This window comes from Stegostoma tigrinum, chromosome 16 (genome assembly GCF_030684315.1).
Source record: "Stegostoma tigrinum isolate sSteTig4 chromosome 16, sSteTig4.hap1, whole genome shotgun sequence".
Lineage (NCBI taxonomy): Eukaryota > Metazoa > Chordata > Chondrichthyes > Orectolobiformes > Stegostomatidae > Stegostoma > Stegostoma tigrinum.
The window spans coordinates 19,244,574-19,266,880 of NC_081369.1; the positions used below are offsets into that span (position 1 = coordinate 19,244,574).

The window sequence follows — 22,307 nt, forward strand, 5'->3', positions numbered from 1 at the left end:
TTCTGACTCCGATATCTGCAGTTCTTACTATCCTGAGATCTAAGCTATTGTTTCAGTGCTTAGAAGTGCTGACTCTGATCTGCATTTCCAGTAAATTACAAATTTTCTGAAGAAGGGTCTAGGCCCGAAAAGTCAGCCTTCCTGCTCCTCCGATGCTGCTTGGCCTGCTGTGTTCATCCAGCTCTATACCTTGCTATCTCGGATTCTCCAGCATCTGCAGTTCCTGCTGTCTCTATCCCAAAAAGTGGCGTGTTGTGTCTGGTGCCTAGGTCAGCATCACATCTGCCAAACAAGATAATCACAAATGGATCACATTGCTGTTTCTTGGGTAGAATTGTGATCAGAGATAATGGGAACTGCAGATGCTGGAGAATCCAAGATAACAAAGTGTGAAGCTGGATGAACACAGCAGGCCAAGCAGCATCTCAGGAGCACAAAAGCTGACGTTTCGGGACATGCTGCTTGGCCTGCTGTGTTCATCCAGCTTCACACTTTGTTATCTTACGTTGCTGTTTCTAGCTGCTTTTAATTTGTGGGTTTCCAACATTACAATGATCCACAGTTCAGTACTCAGCAGAATAGAAAGTGCTTCTGGAGCATTTTAGAATGGCATCACATGTTCGAGATTATCCCAACTCATGAGATGTGCTGTATAACGAGGTCTACCTTTTGAATTTGGGTTCCAATCCAGATTGGCTCATGTGTTACCAACCAGAGCTCAGGCCATTATGTTAGACCACACCCACCCCATGATCCAGAGTGTGGTACAGCAGAGTGGCACAAGAGCATTGGGCTGTATGGCAGCGGATTACGTGTCACCCAGTGCCCAAAACTCTTTTTACGTGGGTACGTGTTCATGCGTTTATATCAGCACTTGTTGGGATTAAGGTGCCAAATTAGAAAAGTAAATGGGACTAAATTTGCACACACGCCACTTCGAACAGAAATACAAAATACTCAGTTGTCTTTCTTGGATTAAGATATTACCCAGGTGAAGCTCAATCAAATGAGAAACAAAACTTACATTAATTTTCTCCCGTGTCTTTGGATGCTGGAAGCCAAGACACTATATTAAAACCAAATGCCTCCTTTAGAAGGCTGCTTCTGGGCCAGAAGCAACAATAAAAATGCTAAACTCTCAGCACAGGCTGCACTCCAGGGTGCTAACTGTCCAAAAGTGGCTACATCACCTTTTTTGAACACAAGAGCAGGGAGTGATAAATCAAGCTACAATTCTCCACACATCAACCTTCTCTCAGCGTCAACAATTATTTTCAGCTTCGGTGAAATTTTGAACAATTCATTTGTTTTGTTTCCACTGGGAATTTGATATTCCATTCAAATAGGTCAAGGGTGGGAGGGATGCAGGAAAGGGAAAGGGCCGGGCACCTCAAAGAATAGGTGGAAGACATCCATTTTTTTTCCAGAAGCAGAGTTATGTATGTCGAATATTTATAATCCACGTCTCATGGGTTATTTCAAATAAATGAATGAAAGCTCACACCAGAGAGATGTGCTGAGATAATTGCTCTTTGTCATACACTCAACACGGTGACTGATTCAATTCTAAACGTTCATTTGTAATTTACTGGAAATGCAGAAAATTACACAGATCAGAGTCAGCACTTTTAAGCACTGAAACAATAGCTTAGATCTCAGGATAGTAAGAACTGCAGATATCGGAGTCAGAAATAACACATTGTGGAGCTGGAGTACCACAGCTGGCCAGGCAGCATAAGAGGAGCAGGAAAGTTGAAGTTTCGGGTCAGGACCCTTCTTCAGAAATGTGGGAGGGGAAAGGAGCTCTGAAATAAAGAGAGAGGGGAGGTGAGGGTGGGGCTGGGGAAGGTAGGTGGAATGGTGATAGGTGAGTGCAGGTAGGGAGTGGTGCGGATTGGTCAGTGAGGTGGGAGAGAAGACGGTCAGGTCATGGGATGAGATGGTGGGGGGACAGATTTTGAAACTTAGTCTTTCTGAATGACTTGTGTTGATGTTTGCCCTCCAGCCAAGGGTTTACAGAACCACAACAGTACAAACTGGAGCGCTCAGGGAGCATATACTATCCAATCACATCCTCTCGAAGGGCACAGCATCTCCAAGGACAGCAGCCTTGAGGGTTAAATAGAATAAGAAGGCAAATGGAAGAAAAGGAACACAGAATTAAGAAGAGAAATAACAAGGTGTAGAGCTGGGTGAACACAGCAAGCCAAGCAACATCAGAGGAGCAGAAAGGCTGACGTTTCGGGCCTGTTCCCTTCTTCCTGCTCCTCTGATGCTGCTTGGCCTGCTGTGTTTAACCAGCTCTACACCTTGTTATCTCAGATTCACCAGCATCTGCAGTTCCTGCTGTCTCTGAGAGAATTAAGAAAGCTGTTGCGAAGCCTGAACCAACCCCACAGCAAAATGGCCAAAGGGGTGATGCTTAACTTCAGCCATTCAACAGCAGGCCAAGGTGGCAGATTCATTCAGTCTAAACGAGCAGAAATTGGAGCACCACTGAGTGAAAAGTTACTTTGACCCCTGGGGTGAGATAGGGTCGAGATGCTGAACACGTTTGCACACAACAAACCCATGAAGTAAACTGAGCCAGGCACAGGGGCACACCAACGAATGAAAGCTAAACCTGTAGCTGCCCTGCAGCATCTTCGGCTCACAGACTTGTACAAATGCAAAAAAAGGGTGCAGGCTAAGTGGACACCGGATGTTTTGAATTCTTTAGAAACACGTTTCAAATACTGCACTTCAGATGTCAGCCATGGTTCAGTTAGTAGCCTCTCACCTCAGCAGTGGAAATTTCCAGGTTCGAGTCCCACTCTGGAAACCTGAGCACACTTACTTAGGCTGCAACTCCAGTCAAGTATTGCAGTAGGTTGGACAGACATAAAAACAAAAGCAAAGATTGACTGAAAAGTTAAAAGAAGGAACATATCAGAGTAAGGAGAGTAAATTAGCTAGAAATATTAAAACAGAACGAGAATTCCTGCAGATATTTAAAAAGAAAGGAATAAGCAAAGTGGAGGTTAGTCTTACAGGAGTGAGTCTGGCAGAATAATAGTGGAAAATTAGTGGATGGATGATAAACTGAACAGCTACTTTGCATAAGTCTTCACTATAGTGGATACAAATAACACCCCAGAAATAGCTGTAAATCAGGACAGCCCTCTACTATACTCCACATACACTCACAACTGTGTGGCCAAATTCAGCTCTAACTCCATTTACAATATTTGCTGAATACACCACCGTAATGAGTCATCATTTTTCATAGAGGATGGAGTGTCTTTTGAGCTCTCTTTGAGGAACTGTATATAAAATAGTTAAGGAGAAGGATAGACCTGATCTAAAAGTTAAAAAGTTCTATACTGGAGTAAGACCAAATTTGACAGAACTGGGCAAGAACTTTCAAAAGTTGATTGAGGGAGGCTACTTGCAGTTAAAGGCACAGTTGGAAAGTGGGAGGCCTTCAAAAATGAGATAATGAGACAGTGTGTTCATGTTCATGGGAAAGCCAAGGCTGGCAGGTGGAGGGAATGCTAGATGAATGGAGAAGTTGAGGCTCTGGTCAAGAAAAGGAGGCATGTGTCAGCTGGACGGCTGGGATCAAATGAATCTCTGGAGGAGTATAAGGGCGGTAGGAGCTTACCTAAGAGGGAAATCAAGAGGGCAAAAGAGGAGATGAGATATCTTGGAATTTCCTTAGCACAATTTGTCAGAGATTCTAAATATAAATCAAGGGCAAAAGGCTAAGTAAGGAGAGAATAGGACCCCTTAACAATCAAAAACCACAGGAGAGCGATGAAACGCTAAATGACTATGTTGCGACAGTATTTACTGTGGAGAAGGATATGGAAAGTAGAGAACATGGGGAAATAAATAGCGATGTCTTGAAAAGTGTCCATATTACCGAAAATGTGGTTCTGGATGTCTTAAAATGGATAAAGGTGAACAAATCCCAAAGACCTGATCAGGTGGATCGCAGAATATTGTGGAAAGCTAGGAAAGAGATTACTGGGCTCCTTGCCGAGATATTTCTATCATTGATAGCCACGGATGAAATCTCAGAAGACCGGGAGGTTGGCTAATGTGGTGACACTGTTTAAGAACGGCTGTACAGAAAATCCTGGGAACGATAGACTGGTGAGCCTGACGTCAGTGTGAAGTCAGTTGTTAGAAGTGCTTCTGAGGGACAGGGTTTACATGCATTTGGAAAGGCAAGCACAAATTACAGGTAGTCAACATGGTGTTGTGCACGTCTCACCAACTTGATTTGAGATTTCTGAAGCAATGACAAAGAAATTTGATGAAGGCAGAGCGGTAAATGTTGTTTATGTGGACTTCAGGAAGGTGTTTGACGAGTTTCTGCATGGTCGACTGGATAGCAAGGTTAGATCACATGGAATGCAGGGAGAGCTGGCCAACTGGGTAGAAAATTGTTTTGAAGGTACGAGGTAAAGGGGTGTTTCTCAGACGAGAGGCCCACGACAAACTGTGTGCCACAAGAAATCAGTGCTGGGTCTGCTATTTTTTGCCATTTATTTAAATGATTTGGTGTGAACATCGGAGGTATGGTTAGTAAGTTTGCAGATAACACCAAAATTGTGGTGTAGTGGACAGTGAAGAAAACTATCTCAGAGTACAACGAGGCCTTGATCAGATGGGCCGATGGGTCAAGGAGTGGCAGATGGAGTTTAATTTAGATAAGTGTGAGGTGTTGCATTTTGGAAAAGCAAATCAGGGCAGGGCCTATGCAAGTAATGGTAGGGCCCTGGGGAATGCTGCCGAACAAAGAGACCTACGGGCGGAAGTTCATAGTTCCTTGCAAGTTGAGTCACAGGTAAAAACGGTGGTGAAGAACACATTTGGTACACTTGCATTCACTGGTCAGTGCTTTGATTTTAGGAGACAGGATGTCCTGTTGCAGTTGTACAAAACATTGGTGAGGCCAGTTTTAGAACACTGCATTCAATTCCGGTCTCCCTGCTCAAGGGAAGATCTTATTAAACTTGCAAGGGTTCAGAAAAGATTTACAAGGATGTCGCCAGGACTGGAAAGTTTGAGCTGTAGGGAGAGGCTGAACAGTCTGGAGCTTTTGCCCCTGGAGCACTGGGGGGTTAGGGGTGACTTTATAGAAGTTTATAACATCGACAGTGGCGTAGAGAGGGTGATTAGAAGGTCTTTCATCCAGGTGAGAGGGGAAAGATTTAAAAGGGACCCAAGGGGCAACTTTTTCCACACAGAGGGTTGGGCATACATGGAGTGAGCTGCCAGAGGAAGTGGTGGAAGCTGGCACAATTACAACATTTACAAGGCATCTGGAAGGGTATATGAATAAGGAAGGGTTTAGGACGGATATAGGCTGAATGCTGGAAAATGGCATTAGATTTATGATACCTGGTTGACATGGACAAGTTGGACCAAAGATCTGTTTCCGTGCTACAACTCTATGACTAAGACAGAAAAAAAATGTCCATCAACATTAGTTTTCACACAAAGATCACAAATAAGCCACACTGAACTACGATTGGACATGGCTGAACCTCCCCACAATCAACATTTCATTTGGAGCTTGACCATTAACATTACCATTTCTGAGGCAAAGTAATGAAACAACAACATAGGGACCAGTTGTAGTTTCTAACCGCACATTTAAAAAAAACACTGCTTCAGTCTCCAATATGAAAATCCAAATAATGTGCTTTCAGAACTGTCAAAGGCTGCAAACACAGGCTATCAACAAGCTGAGCAACTAAGACTCTAAATGCCTTCCTCCCTAAAATGTAGGAGGGCTATATGTCCTGCCAACAGAACAGACAGCAACACTACAATCAAGTTACAAACAATAACTTGAAAACAAGTGCAAAGGTAAAAATTCTATTTGAATTAGGGCAGCTTCAATGTCATGACTGCAGCAGATACAACTCTGCCACTTGGAAGCAGATGTCCGATATACCAAAAATTCTCAAGCAATTATAAACTAAATAAATTTCCGCATTCAAGACGCTGTCGCCGGAAAAACACATTTATCTCTTGGAAACATCGCCTGCCACTCCCTCAACAATCAAGATTCTGCCAATTGTTTGGAAACTGTGGCTATTGATGACCTAATCTCATCAGGAAAGCAGTGAGATATATATTTACTTACACACACACACACACACACACACACACACACACACGTCTGTTGCAAGCCTTCACCTTTATACCCAATATTGCACATTCAAAAATCATGGCTGATTTATACTCTGTACAAAGGGAGCCTGGAGAAAGTCATGATGGTCTTTTTGTTTAAAATATACAGTTGATGTTACATTTTCCAAGTTATTTTTTAAATAAAGTTGACTGGCTGACTGCCAGGATGACTAAATAAGTCCATTATTCAAGCTCCTAAACTTATCTTTCAAGTCGATGCTGATAGAATGTGAAAAGTGCACTCACGATCAAACAACCAACATTTTGTCCCACAAGATAAACAAAGTCAACCAAATCCATCAGCTCTCTTTAGGCACTTACTGCAGTTATTCCTGTTTTGCATTAGGCAAGAGTAAACTCTAGTGGTGCATAACTGAAACTAGGGGCAGTTTTCAGCAGGGTCTGTTGTACACAAAAACAAAAAAGGATGCTGGAAATATGAACGGGAAACAGAAATTGCTGGAGAACCTCAGCAGGACTGGTAGGATTTGAGAGAGAAAGCAGACTCAACATTTTGGTCCAGTGACCCTTCTTCATAGCAGTTCTGAAGAACTGGACCTGAAACGTTGATTCTGCCTTCTCTCCACAAATGTTGCCAGACTTGGTGAGTTTCTCCAGCAATTTCTGTTTTTATCTTTGATGCACAAATCCATGTTTGCAGTAACTTCACACTGAAGCAACTACTAAAGTCTGTCTTTAGACAACTTAAAGCATAAGCTATGTTTCAAATCTCCATTCACCTTAAATCTATGCTCTCTAGCTTTGGGCACCCCTATCCTGAGGAAAAGACCTTGGCTATTCACCCTATCCATACCCCTCATGATTTTATAAACCTCTATAAGATCACCCCTCAGCCCTAAGCTATTCAGCCTTCCCCTATTGCACAAACCCTGCAACCATGGCAACATCCTTGTAAAACTTTTCTGAACTCTTTCTCGTTTCACAACATCCTTCCCTAAAGCAGGAAGACTAGAATTGCAAGCAATGCAGTGAAAGTGGTCTAACCAATGTCCTGTATAACTGTAACATGATCTCCCAACTCCTTAGTTCAGCAACACACCCCAGGATCTTACCATGAGGTGTATAAGACCTGCCCTGATCGGTCTTTCCAAAATGCAGCACCTCCCATTTATCTAAATTAAACTCCACCTGCCACTCCTCAGTTTGGTGGCCCATCTGATCAAGGTCCCGTTGTACTGCGAGGTAACCTTTTTTTGCTGTCCACTACAACATCAATTTTGATGTTATCTGCAAACTTACTAACTGTATCTCCTATGTTCACATCTAGATCATTTACATCAATGACAAAAAGCAGTGGACCCAGCACCGATCCTTGCGATACACCGCTGGTCACAGGCCTCTGGCTCAAAAGCAAGCCTCCACCTCCGTCTTCAACGTTTGAGCCAGTTGTGCATTCAAATAGCTCGTTCTCCCTGTTTTCCATGTGATCTAACTTTGCTAACCAGTCTACCACAGGGAGCCTTACTGAAGTCCATACAGATCATGCCCACTGCTCTGCCTTCATAAATGCTCTTTGTTACTTATTCAAAAAACTCGATCAAGTTTGTGAGATATAATTTCCCACACACAAAGCCATGAGGCTTCAGAAGCCAGTTGTTAACAGCTTGCCGAATTTCAAGGCAGAGTTTACTACGACCCACTGGCAGATAGGCAAGTCGAGCAGTACATTAACATCTTCAAAAGTGTTCCAAGAGACACCAGCTGTTGCATCAAAACCAGAATGAGCATTGCAAACTCCTTCAATATTACAGGACTACAGCCGACTGCGTACATTCCCCAATCCTTCTTCCTCTTGAATATAGAGTTCATTATGAGACCATGATGGATGTGGACCTCAACATCCCTGGCAACATTGGATGATAAACATAGATTGCGAGGACCTCAACATTGCCGCTCTGGCAAAGGAATTGTACGTGCTTCAAAACATGACTCTCTGTCTTAAGAATTAATGGTGCAAAATTTGATCCAAACATCTGCTGTGAAGGCCAACACAATGAAGACTGAAGGCCTCCCCATCACCAGTGGACAACATAGAGGAAAATATTAAGCACAATGATCACGTTCTCTACCTGTGAAGTAAAGTGTCCAGCGAGAGTGAGGTAAAGATCGCTAGCCACACAAAATTCAGCAGCTCCACATGGTCCGGAATCTAACATCACGGACGTAAGAACACAAGAAATAGAAGCCCAAGTAGACCATCTGGCCCCTTGAGCCTGCTCCATCATTCGATAGGATGACGGCTGATCTTTTCACGGACTCAGCTCCACTTACCCGCCCACTCAGCATAACCCTTCGTTCGTCTACTGTTCAAAACTGTGTTGGGCCTGAAAAATATTCAAGTCCACTGATTCACGACCCTTTGGGTGATGAAATTCATCCTCAACTCTGTCCTAAATCCGCACCCACCCCCACCCCTCCTCTGGATTTTGAGGCTATGACCCCTGATTCTAGTTTCACCCATCAATGGAAACAACCTCTCTGCTTCTACCCTGTGCACTGCTGTCATAATTTCATGTTTCTGTAAGATTCCCCCTTCATTCTTCTAAATTCCAATTAGTATAGGCCCACTCTACTCAATCTCTCCTCATAAACCAACCTTCTAAACTCTGGAATCAACTGAGTGAACCTCCTCTGCACACCCTTCAGTGCCATAGCCATTAAAAACTCTGATTCTATATGTCTGCAGTCACATTATGAAGATACTTCCTACTTAATATCGCTTGGAGGACTCAAGTTTTGAATGATTGTGGAAAAAAATAGTTTACTGCAGGTTTTGTGAACATATCTCGTCAAGGGGCCACTGAAAGTTCAGTGTGGACATCAAGTCTCTCTTTCGAGCAAGGCTTCCTATAAATCATATGGCTGGGGATCAGGTCTACTTTTCTGTTATCACAGCTGGGGATGTTTTATTTCCCAACAGTGGCTTGCTTGGAAAAGTTAGTGTTGGCATCTGATTCAGTTAGACACAAGTCTACCAGCCAGATAAATGAAAGGAAACAAAAGCAAAATACAGAAAATAAAAGTAAACACGGACGCTGGAAATCAAAAGTAAAAACAGAAGAAGTTGGAAAAGCTCAGCGGGTCTGACAGCATCTGTGCAGACAGAAACAGAGGAGTTTGCATTCAATGCAAAGAGCTAGTTACAAAGAAGATTCTTTTGATCTGAAATATTAACAGCCTCCTACTGCACAACTGATTTGGAGGCAAACTTGCTGTCAATAATCCGCCCAGTTGATTGCTCCCATTTCTGACATGAAAGTCCTCTGTAGAGTTCAGGGTAAAACCTATTCATTTGTAAATACATGATGCAACTGAAAAGAATCTTGTCTTCCCCCACTGCAGTCCAAAACCAGCCCAGCTCGTCCCCTCCTCCCACTGCATCCCAAACCAGCCAGACTCATCCCCACCTCCCTAACCTGTTCTTCCTCTCACCCATCCCCTCCTCCCACCTCAAGCCGCACCTCCATTTCCTACCTACTAACCTCATCCCGCCTCCTTGACCTGTCCGTCCTCCCCGGACTGACCTACCCCTCCCTACCTCCCCGACTATACACTCCTCTCCACCTATCTTCTCCTCTATCCATCTTCGGTCCGCCTCCCCCTCTCTCCCTATTTATTCCAGTTCCCACTCCCCATCCCCCTCTCTGATGAAGGGTCGAGGCCCAAAACGTCTGCTTTTGTGATCCTAAGATGCTGCTTAGCCAGCTCCACACTTTGTTATCTTGAAAAGAACATCCCGATTGATTTAACACAAAAGCAAAGTGCTGCATTTGATGGATATCTGAAATAAAACAAAAGGCTGGAGAAACTCAGCATCTGTATGGGGAGAATAGGAGTAACACAGAGATCAATACAATTCTTCATCAGGATGGAATGAGGCTGAGAAAGTGTGGTAGAAAATGGGGTACAAGCAAATATAACAGATGGTAATGGTGTCCATGAACAAAAGGGGAAAGGGAGTATTTACAGCAGCCAGGAAGAGCTAAAATTGATAAGTGGATGTAAATAGTAGGTGTTAATAGCAGAAATAACATTTTCTGCTCAAAGTATAGCCATGCAAACAAGACAGAGGGTGGTGGGTTTTTTTTGAGGGGTGGCCTAACAGAAGAGTCAAAATTGAGGACAAGGTTCATGTTCTGAAGCTGTTGAATGTTATGCTGAGTTCAGAAGCCTGTAACGTAGCTATAATGGAAAAGGAAGGATTTCTTCCAGTTTGTGTTGGGCTTGACCACAATACTGAAGCAAGCTTAGGTTAGAAATATTCGCATGAAAGCAAGATGGTGCATCGAAATGGGGCTTAGATCAGGATCATTCTTGCGGAAGAATAGGGGTGGTCTGCAAGGCAGTAACCCAGTCTGCAATTGGTTTCCTCTACATTGTATTTCAGGAACAAGTGGTGTCTGCAAGGCTTCGGAGACAAATATAAATGATTGGTAACTTGGCCACATACCACGACACCAGAGCTATAGTCTCTGGAACATCTCATATTCTATCCTTTCCTCCCCATCAAAAATAACCCACTGGCCAAACTGTATTTTCCAAAACATTAATCTCAGCAGAAAAATCCATTTCCCTTTTTCTCTGCGAAGAAAGAATGTGCGTCTGTGCGTACTATGGGGATATTTATGACAGAAACATTTATACTTACATATTGCTGACTGTACATGAACCAATTAGGCATCTTCACTCGCCTTTCATTCAAAAAGATTTATCATGATAAGAAACTTGATTGTGTTAAGCAATCAGGCTGATTGATCTTATCATTTAAAAGGTGACGCAGATAAAATAGTTACTTAGTGATCTTGATGACTGGAAGAAGTATTTTTATGTTGGAACTCAGGAACTGATGGGACTAGAGCGAAAATGCAACTCTCCAGTTTTGGTCTTAACAGTAGCACCAATTACAATTTATGGCAGTGAGGAATGAAGGATAGCAAAGCTATCATGTCAGTTAAAAGGCATTCATCAGCACAGCTTACGTAAAATCCTGGGCATCGCCTGTAGAGACTTCAATAAAAAACCTGCTACAGGAGATTGGTCAGTGGTAACGGCAGGATATGGTTACGGAAACACTGCTGAAATTGCCAGGATACATCTTTGGCTTGCTGGAAATAGTTCTCTCAATCCTGAATACATTCAATGACTCAGCCTCCAGTGCACACTGACGCACAAAATTCCAAAGACCCATGACCGTCTTAAGAAGAAACTCCTCATCTCCACCTTAAGTGGCGACAACGTACTTTAGATATGAAGGGGAAAAACCTCTCAATATCTACTATGTCAAGTCCCCTCAGAATTTTGTGTTTCAGTAAGATTACCTTATTCTTGCAAGCTCCAAAGCATAAGACTAACCTGCTCAAACTTACTTCATCAAGAAGTGCCTCATCCTGGAATCAACCTAGAGGGTCTTCTCTGAATTGCCTCCAGTTGAGGTATTTTCCTCCCTTAAATATGACGGCCAAAACTGCTCTCACCACTCCATGCTGATCTTGGTAATCCGCTGTAGAGTCATAAAAAGGTCCCTATTTTCATCCAAACCCCGTGCAATAAACAACGAGATTCAACATGCCTTCCATATTGCTCATTGTACCTAAATGTAGGCTATGCTTGACATATGTGGACATTCATATCTCTTTGCACTGAGGCAACTTGTAGTCTTCCTTGACTTAAATATTTTGCTTTTCTGTTCTTCTTAACAAGGTGAACAACAACATATTGCACTCAAGTTAAAATGAGTGGGCAATCCTATCTTTATCCTTTTACAGACTATTTGCATCTCCTCACTTTCCAACCAACATATTTATTAGCACTACGGATGGAGAAAAAAACAAACAAATTAATAATTCTGATTGTATGCAGTTGGGGCCCCAGCACTGATTCATGGCTGTCTGCTAGTTAGTTTGCTCTTCTGAAATTAAGCATTTAATTCAATCCTGTCTGCTGTCAGGTTAGCCAATCTAATACCCATGGTAATAATGAGCTTGTCTTAATAACATCTTAATACTGAATTTTTTTTTGCAAATACACTAAATACGCTGCACCTGAAGATACCCCACTATCCACCCCATTTGCTACCTCCTCAAAAGAACTCCAAGATGTTTGTCAAATGTGTTCCTTTTCTCAAAATGTTGGGTTGACTCTGCCTGATTATATTATAATTTAGTAGTAAATACCCTACACCTAGTTCCTTAATAATGGATTGTAACATTACACATGAGAAGCTTTCTGGCCTTTTTATTCCCTGCCTTCTGTACCTTTTTTTGAGTACTATTGTTAGATTTGCAGTTTTATAACACATGCGGTCTTTTTGAGAATTGAGAATTTTGGAAGACTACAACCAATGCATTCAGTATCAATGCAAGAACTTGTAGGACATAGGCCCCCAGCTTCAGGGAAGGCGTTAGCCTTTACTCCCCGAAGTGTGCTTTGTACAACCTTTCTGCCTCTACTTCTCTTTTCTCATTAATCGTTGATTAAGCTTTGGATCATCTCCAATAATCGCTCATGCAACCTGGTGGCAAATTTTGTTTTTAAGTCTCGTGTTTTATTATTTTAGCAATGTGATATAATCATAGATGTTGCTGCAACAAACCCCCAGGATGAGGCATTCCACTCCCGCACATCCCAGATGTTCACGTTCTTCAAGGACCACAACTTTCCCCCCGCAGTGGTCGAGAACGCCCTTGAACGCATCTTCCGCATTTCCCGCAACACATCCCTCACACCCTGCCACCGCCCCAACCAGACCACTCTCTCCGTGACTCCCTTGTCCGCTCCAAACTCCCCTCCAACCCCACCGCACCTGGCACCTTCCCCTGCAACCGCAGGAAGTGCTACACTTTCCCCCACACCACCTCCCTCACCCCCATCCCAGGCCCCAAGATGACATTCCACATTAAGCAGATGTTCACCCGCACATCTGCCAATGTGGTATACTGTATCCATTGTACCCGGTGTGGCTTCCTCTACATTGGGGAAACCAAGCGGAGGCTTGGGGACCGCTTTGCAGAATCCCTCTGCTCGGTTCGCAACAAACAACTGCAACGCCCAGTCACGAACCATTTTAACTCCCCCTCGCATTCCTCAGACAACATGTCCATCATGGGCCTCCTCCTACAGTGCCACAATGATGCCACCCAAAGGTTGCAGGAACAGCAACTCATATTCCGCTTGGGAACCATGCAGCCCAATGGTATCAATGTGGACTTCACCTGCTTCAAAATCTCCCCTTACCCCACTGCATCCCAAAACCAGCCCAGTTTGTCTCTGCCTCCCTAACCTGTTCTTCCTCTCACCCATCCCTTCCTCCCACCCCAAGCTGCACCTCCATTTCCTACCTACTAACCTCATCCCACCTCCTTGACCTGTCCGTCTTCCCTGGACTGACCTATCCCCTCCCTACCTCCCCACCTATACTCCCCTCTCCCCCTATTTATTCCAGTTCCCTCTCCCCATCCCCCCTCTCTGATGTAAGGTCTAGGCCCGAAACGTCAGCTTTTGTGCTCCCGAGATGCTGCTTGGCCTGCTGTGTTCATCCAGCTCCACACTTTGTTATTTCTGCTACCTACCCCAGTTTTCACCATTCATATGCAATACATGATGAGGCTAATGTTAACAGCTTTTGCTGACTCTATACATACACGATTGATCAATTTAAGACTTTTATATAAAAGTCGCTAAACAGGTCAATTTAATCAAGGATATCCAGGTCTCATGCACCCTACTCTCTGGAAAGTCAATTTGAACATGGGCTAGGTTACGCTCACAGCAGGACTCTAAGGAACTGTTGAAAGAATGTAACCATTACGTGTTGCACCTGATCCATCGGTCATAACTGGGGAGGGGGGCCAGAGACAAAAATAAATTTGCAGCCTGGATTAGCCCCAAAAACATAACTCTCTGTGGACACTAGGAAATTACCATTGTGTATCATCTCCAGTCCGCTTATTTATATCTATTCAAGTGCAGCCAACAGGGAGAACAACAAAAGGATCCCTGTTTCACTGAAGGAAACAATCTGGCCCCTAGATGACAAAGAAAGTAGCAAACAGCTCATTATTCTTCAGACAAAGAGCATATAAACATGCAGAGCAAAGAATAAAATAGCACTCAGTAAAACAGTAAGCTTTAATCAAATGTACAGTGATGGTTGGATAAGAATTGTGATATTTTGTCCAACTGGGAGTGGGTGGTACCGGGGGGGGGTGGGTGGGTGGGAAGAGAAAGAAATGAGGCTACACACAAGTGATCCAAGCATCCCTTCCCCAAGTGTGGTCTTCAAAGCAATACCACTGAACTTCAAATTAGTCAGCATTCATCCATTGAACAGAAAGCATTTTCAATCCTTTGTTAATTTAAATACATCATCCATATTAAACAAACACCTAGGGGATTAAAGTCATATTTTCTGATCCCATCATTAGAAATAATATGATTTCACACTCAAAATGCTGGAGCTTCAATTGTTCTTTTCACTGGTGGTGCACTGATGTATTGTTACTTGCACGCGACTATGGCACAGCAAAAAAATGACAACCCAGAATCTATCTTCACTTAGAAGTTACTTCCCAGCTCTTTAATAATACAAGGGTATCCAGCAATAAACCTTGAAACTACATGCCAAAAGGTGACCCCATTTCCCTTCACCAAATGGACGAAATAAACGTTGATCCTGACTATTTCAAAACAGCCACCAAGAAACAGCACTCAATCCCCAAAGGATTTTGTTTTTAAAAAATACAGGCGCTTCTTTTTTAAAAAATACATTTCAGAGCAACCGTTAGAATATGCCTAAGCATACTGTCCTCTCATGACACTGATAAATTGGCGGCATTTGGGAACAAAATGAAATCAAATAGCAATTATTATAGACTTTCCACTCTGCTGAACAACTGAAACATCACGGCACCGTTTGCCTTGACTGGTCACTGGTAAACACAGCAATGCAAATTCCTCCAATGGTTCTGCTCATTAGGACAGAAGGCCGAGTTGTTCAGTACATTTAAGGTTAACTCAAGATTTTTTTTTAAACTAGAAAAGGAATTAAGAATTATGGGAACGAAGTGGTAATGGAATTGAGGATTATCCGATCTCAAAGAACAGCAATGCAGATATGATTGGATAAATGGCCTATTATTTTGGGCCTGGTGGCATCGTAGATTTAGAACAGTTTCAGATTACTACCTCATTCTAAACTGCCAGACAGTAAAAGGTGGGATCAGTAATCTGATTTGAAACTTGATACTGGGTTTTCAATTGCTGGAGGGATTTGGATCAGGTACGGATGAGATTAAAAAAAAATCACAGACAGCATTTCTGGATTTCAACCCTTCAGGATGCACTGTGATTTTCAAACAGGGATCAAAAATAAGGAACGCATTCACCTCCATTAAACGGTCCATTAAGCTGAATTTGTTACTATGCCAGGCAGCAAGAGGACCAATTTTTGAAGTGAATGAACCTCTATAGTTTGGTGATGCAGGGCTCAAGATGGGGACGTCTGGGAAGATGGCCTACTCTCTTCGGCAGAGCAACAGCAAACCTTTACATGCCTACCATGTGCCTTTGCTGACGGTGCCCTTCAGGCACCAAACTAAATCATTCTAAAAAACCTTCCACTTTCATCCTTCTTAGCTGAGTAATCACCTGGTTACACTCAGCACCCCTGACTGGGTACCAAAATCACCTTCAGCCCATTTAGGATATTACCGAGTCACGACTGTGCCACACAGGTTGGCGCAATGCAGGTTCAAGGTCCACACACCATGCCAGCATGGGACTCCCAACCCTGTGTTTTAAATCTAAGCAGCTTATCGTGAGGGTACTGGAGGGTACAGTGAATGGGAGGGAGAAACCAACGTGGCTTCGTACTTCTAAACTCTGCACAGCTTCACTCTCTAAACTGCAGGCAGGTGGACATTAGACAAGAGGAAGACTGGTTTGACTGGAAAAGTTCTCAAGTACTGGGCCATCTATGAAGAATGGCCACTTGTGAAATTTACCAGGCAGTAAAAGTGTTTCTTAACAGTACTGTTCGAAAAGCTGATGTAGCCGTTAACGTGGCCTCGGATTAAGAATTGTACTCTGATTTGGATCGACAGAGCAGAATGAGCTCACCTTGAGCAGCATGAGGGAAGCACATTATTTATTCAAGTTACTTTGCTGGGTTACCCCTGTCGTACACCATCGCGCCACCATTTCTGTGTGGAAGAGAGTCGTATGCTTGTGGTACTATGATTGACATATCAGCACAGACCAGGACCGAAGCTGAAATCTTTCTGATCTGGTTCACTTCCATAATTAAACAATACACGCACTTATTGCCATTAATCAAAGTGATTAAATGTAGTCTTAGGAAGCTTTACCCTGAAAATGTTCTTGAATAGGCACATGTCCTTTTGTCTAACTGTGCACAAACAATTCTCAGAAAGTTGTGGTCAGGAAACTAGATCATTCCAGTAAACCTACTGTTCACAGATGGGCCAAATCAAGAGAGAGGGGAAGTCACCAGGTCCCAGCCAAACAACAGTCAATCCATCTGTTGCTCAATGCCTTTTGTCTCATTAAAGAGTGATTTTCATTAATTAAATCTCAGCTACTGGACTGATTGTACAAGAAGTTTGCTCTTCCTATTGTTTATACAAAGAGAGTGATCATACACACACAGCTGGGTGAGTAGATCCAGGCAATTGCTGAATCATATGGACCAGACGGGCTTTGGGTTCAATTCCATGTCTGCACAGAACTTGCAGCTGGAACAGTACAGACTGGCTTCAGCCACTTTTGGTAAGGAAAAGAGAAAAAGAAATAAAAGAAAGTGACCAGATTATACACATCTCCCTGACCAATAACAGAACCAAGCAAGTGAAAATCCACAAGGAATGTCAGTCTTGGTCTCAGTGGTAATGTCCCTGTGGCAAAGAGACAGTTGACATCCACAGGCAAAATTCACAGAGATATTGGCTACCCCCCCCCCCCCCCCGCACACACACACACACACACACACACACATATTTTACAACAGTCTTTGTAATCAAAGGGAACCCAACTCAAACTACAGGACTTTTGCTTGTGTGATCCAGTACCAGGGGAGTACTGTTTCTCAAAGATTCCACTTCTCAATAAAGTGATTCATTGACCTAATCTTTCAAAACTGCAGAATGATACTTCACAGAAAACATTCAAAACTCAGTTAAAGCTCCAGATTGTTCTCAGTCTCACAAAGTCAATAGTTTTGAAAAGGCAATGGTACTCAGGAGGCTAATGATACAGGTTTAGCTACAGGTAAGAAAAGCATTAAAGCAGCTCTGGAATAAAGGATGGGGCACAGCACAGCCTGAACAACAGCATCAGATAGTTTGAACACTATAGGAATGAACCAGAGTTTAACCCAGTCTGCCAATGAGAACTGTACTCTCATTAACATAATATCACAAAAGCTGTGACCACATTCACTCAGCTCTTCTCTATTCATTCAATTGTAATCTGCCAACAACATACAATGTAAAATTCAACAAATGGAACATTTACCTTCAATTCCACAAAAGCTGAAGGTTCAACAGTTCTGTCTAAGTCAACATCATTCAGTTCTAGTTTGTGTGTTCTTATCCACTCAGATAAAATGCGAATGAAGCTCAAGCCTTAGAGCTTTAAGGATCCCTCCCACACTGACATCATGCACTTCCTGTTGCTCCTAATAATCATTCCTGAAACGTAATTTTATTGTATGAGAAAAAACACACAGGGAATGAGCAAGAGTACACCACCCCACTGGAAGTTAGGTTTCAAGATGATTTAAGTGAAACTGCTATACATCTTACAAAACACTGCAAGGACCACAAACTTTAAAGTCAAAGGAGTTTTGTGTGGAATTAAAAGGACATCTTCAGTTGTACTATGTGCAGATTTATTTTGGAAGTAGAGCTGGGAAGAAAAATAGGAATGAAACTGATGTAGGGAAACAAATGAAACCAACTTTTTATATTCTCAGGCTCTTCTTTGGCAATTATTGTCTATCAGTCTTGTGTATCATCACAGTGGCCAAAAGCCATTTCAGGGTTCACCCAGGTTATAACGTTCATTACAGGCCTCTTATTTTCATTTAATCATTATTCATTACCCGAGCAATTATACAATACTGAAGGAAACCAGTGATTCAGAGAGAATGTCTCCATTACTAAAGACCATCCTCCAGGGCTTCATTACAATAACAGCTATTTTGCACAAATCCCATTTCTAACTCAGAATCTCAAGACCATTTCACATGGACATGAACGCCTTTATATTGTGTCATTTTAAACCAGTCTTGGTTGAACAATTAGTCATGTGAAACGCTGATCAATGCTTTTACATAAAGCTGAGCCAACTGTACCACAGAGGAGTTACTGAGTCATCAGGAATCCCATTGCGTTGTTAATATTTCAGACTCATACGTAAAAATATTACTAAGTTAATTTATGGCCTTCAGCTATACACACAAACTTTTATAATGAGCTACTCTAGTTCACAGTGACAGAGGAGCAGGATCAGTGCACGTTCAAATGCAGCAACCAGTTATAGTTGAGGGTGTCTCTTGGTATGACTGAGGTTGGAGGAGTGCACAGTTGCTCTGGTCACATTACTCCATTTATTGCAACATGAAATGAAAAGGTTTCCTAGTAACTGGGAAATCTAAGTAAACATCTTAACTATATCAGATTGTCAATACAAGATTTCTTAACAAACAAATACAGGTTTATAAAAACTGTGACTTATTCAAAAAAGGTGCAATAACTGGTTAACCCTCAGGTTAGTAAAATAAAAGTCAAAATGTTTGTCCCTCTAAATATCTCAAAAACACACAAATAATTCCTTTGCAGAGGATTGGTTTTCTGAAAAAAAACACTTTGGCCAGTGGGTTGTTGTTGAAGGCAAAGGGGTAGTGTGGAGAATGTTCTTGGCTCTTGGTCCCCTGTTTTGGCACGTGTGGTGAAGCCACTGGCCATGCACAGTTGTCTCTGAAGTCTTGCTCACGAAATGCATTCTTGAGGTGTCCCTTCAACTAAGCTTTTAAAAGAACAAATAGTTTCACTTTTAAGTAATGTAGAGGGTTTTCTTTTCAAAACGGGCAGTGGATTCTTAGCAAGCTTTCGTCCAACTCTGCTGGCTGTCAGGCTTCGCTGGAATTGAACTAGATAAAAATCAAAACTTCTCCTAGTCCTAATCAAATCAGTCCCAGCAGACTCTTCAGCAAAGCAACTGTTATCACCAGTCATGAGTTCTCAGAGATTTTTGAAACATCCTTGTTTAAAAAAAAATCTCCAATGTCCGCAGTCAACTTTCAATAACCTCTTTTAAAGAAACAACTCCAGGTCTGATCACAAAACTTAATTATTTTTTCTTTCCACAATCCTTCAAAACATAACTCCCCGAAGCAATATTAAGTACAAAGCACCTTTGTAACATTCTGCTGTATTCTATAAAACAAACACTGAGCTACTGAAAACTTTGGACATCTACAGATATTTGCCGTGTATCCATCATAAATTTTGAAATCAAAATCTATACTTCAGTTTTATGAGAAAGAAAACTCACATTGGTATGCGCTTCCTCATTACTGAGGATTCCCAGAATATTGATATCAAATGAAAGCCAAAAGCTGGGTCCCGTTAATTAAAAAGCCACTGGCAGCATGAACAAGAACATCAGATTCCTCAATAATTAAAGTTAACTGATTGGACTTCAAAAGGATTAGGTCTTAATCTCTGGTCTTAATCAGTGTTTATATCTAGGCAAACACAGCTAGATCCAGCCTGTAATAAATAAGACAACAAAATGTGAGGCTGGATGAACACAGCAGGCCAAGCAGCATCTCAGGAGCACAAAAGCTGACGTTTCGGGCCTAGACCCTTCATCAGAGCGGGGGATGGGGTGAGGGTTCTGGAATAAATAGGGAGAGAAGGGGAGATGGACCGAAGATGGAGAGAAAAGAAGATAGGTGGAGAGAGTATAGGTGGGGAGGGGATAGGTCAGTCCAGGGAAGACGGACAGGTCAAGGAGGTGGGATGAGGTTAGTAGGTAGTTGGGGGTGTGGCTTGGGGGTGGGAGGAAGGGATGGGTGAGAGGAAGAACAGGTTAGGGAGGCAGAGACAGGTTGGACTGGTTTTGGGATGCAGTGGGTGGAGGGGAAGAGCTGGGCTGGTTGTGTGGTGCAGTGGGGGGAGGGGACGAACTGGGCTGGTTTAGGGATGCAGTTGGGGAAGGGGAGATTTTGAAACTGGTGAAGTCCACATTGATACCATTAGGCTGCAGGGTTCCCAGGCGGAATATGAGTTGCTGTTCCTGCAACCTTCAGGTGGCATCATTGTGGCACTGCAGGAGGCCCATGATGGACATGTCATCTAAAGAATGGGAGGGGGAGTGGAAATGGTTTGCGACTGGGAGGTGCAGTTGTTTGTTGCAAACTGAGCGGAGGTGTTCTGCAAAGCGGTCTCCAAGCCTCCGCTTGGCTTCCCCAATGTAGAGGTAGCCACACCGGGTACAGTGGATGCAGTGTACCACATTAAGCAGAGGTTCACCTGCACATCTGCCAATGTGGAATGTCATCTTGGGGCCTGGGATGGGGGTGAGGGGGGAGGTGTGGGGGCAAGTGTAGCATTTCCTGCGGTTGCAGGGGAAGGTGCCGGGTGTGGTGGGGTTGGAGGGCAGTGTGGAGCGAACAAGGGAGTCACGGAGAGAGTGGTCTCTCCGGAAAGCAGACAGGGGTGGGGATGGAAAAATGTCTTGGGTTGTGGGGTCGGATTGTAGATGGCGTCTACAATCCGACCCCACCACCCAAGACATTTTTCCATCCCCACCCATGTCTGCTTTCCGGAGAGACCACTCTCTCCGTGACTCCCTTGTTCGCTCCACACTGCCCTCCAACCCCACCACACCCGGCACCTTCCCCTGCAACCGCAGGAAATGCTACACTTGCCCCCACACCTCCTCCCTCACCCCCATCCCAGGCCCCAAGATGACATTCCACATTAAACAGAGGTTCACCTGCACATCTGCCAATGTGGTATACTGCATCCACTGTACCCGGTGTGGCTTCCTCTACATTGGGGAAACCAAGCGGAGGCTTGGAGACCGCTTTGCAGAACACCTCCGCTCAGTTTGCAACAAACTACTGCACCTCCCAGTCGCAAACCATTTCCACTCCCCCTCCCATTCTCTAGATGACATGTCCATCATGGGCCTCCTGCAGTGCCACAATGATGCCACCTGAAGGTTGCAGGAACAGCAACTCATATTCCGCCTGGGAACCCTGCAGCCTAATGGTATCAATGTGGACTTCACCAGTTTCAAAATCTCCCCTTCCCCAACTGCATCCCTAAACCAGCCCAGTTCGTCCCCTCCCCCCACTGCACCACACAACCAGCCCAGCTCTTCCCCTCCACCCACTGCATCCCAAAACCAGTCCAACCTGTCTCTGCCTCCCTAACCTGTTCTTCCTCTCACCCATCCCTTCCTCCCACCCCAAGCCACACCCCCATCTACCTACTAACCTCATCCCACCTCCTTGACCTGTCCGTCTTCCCTGGACTGACCTATCCCCTCCCCACCTCCCCACCTATACTCTCTCCACCCATCTTCTTTTCTCTCCATCTTCGGTCCGCCTCCCCCGCTCTCCCTATTTATTCCAGAACCCTGACCCCATCCCCCTCTCTGATGAAGGGTCTAGGCCTGAAAAGTCAGCTTTTGTGCTCCTGAGATGCTGCTTGGCCTGCTGTGTTCATCCAGCCTCACATTTTGTTGTCTTGGATTCTCCAGCATCTGCAGTTCCCATTATCTCTGTAATAAATGAGACTTGTTTTGTGGTGATGTAAATTCAAGGATAAATATGGACGAGGAGAATAGGGAAACTCCCTGCTCCCCCCAACCCCCACATTGTTCTCCTGAGGTTCTATACAGCCTTCTGAATTACTGAAGGCATTTCTCAGTTGAACTCAAAGTGCAATTCTTACTGCAATCAAGATACCTGGTAAGCATCACATAAACATCAATATCTAACTTAATTACCACAATGCGACTGGGGGGTATTGTGACACACAAACAATTAGTAACAATGTCAAGAA

General features: G+C 43.5%; 1 protein-coding gene across 5 annotated transcripts in view; it reads right to left on the minus strand.

The window, feature by feature from the left end:
* ripor1 (RHO family interacting cell polarization regulator 1) overlaps positions 1-22,307 on the minus strand; it is a 267,095-nt gene that overhangs the window by 108,925 nt on the left and 135,863 nt on the right. The window contains exon 1 of one of the 5 annotated variants that reach the window (XM_059651644.1): positions 17,740-17,843. The exons of the other annotated variants lie outside the window; for them this stretch is intronic. The gene's annotated coding sequence lies outside the window, so the exon portion shown is untranslated. Of the gene's footprint in view, positions 1-17,739; positions 17,844-22,307 lie in introns of those variants that run through there. 5 annotated transcript variants of the gene reach the window in all.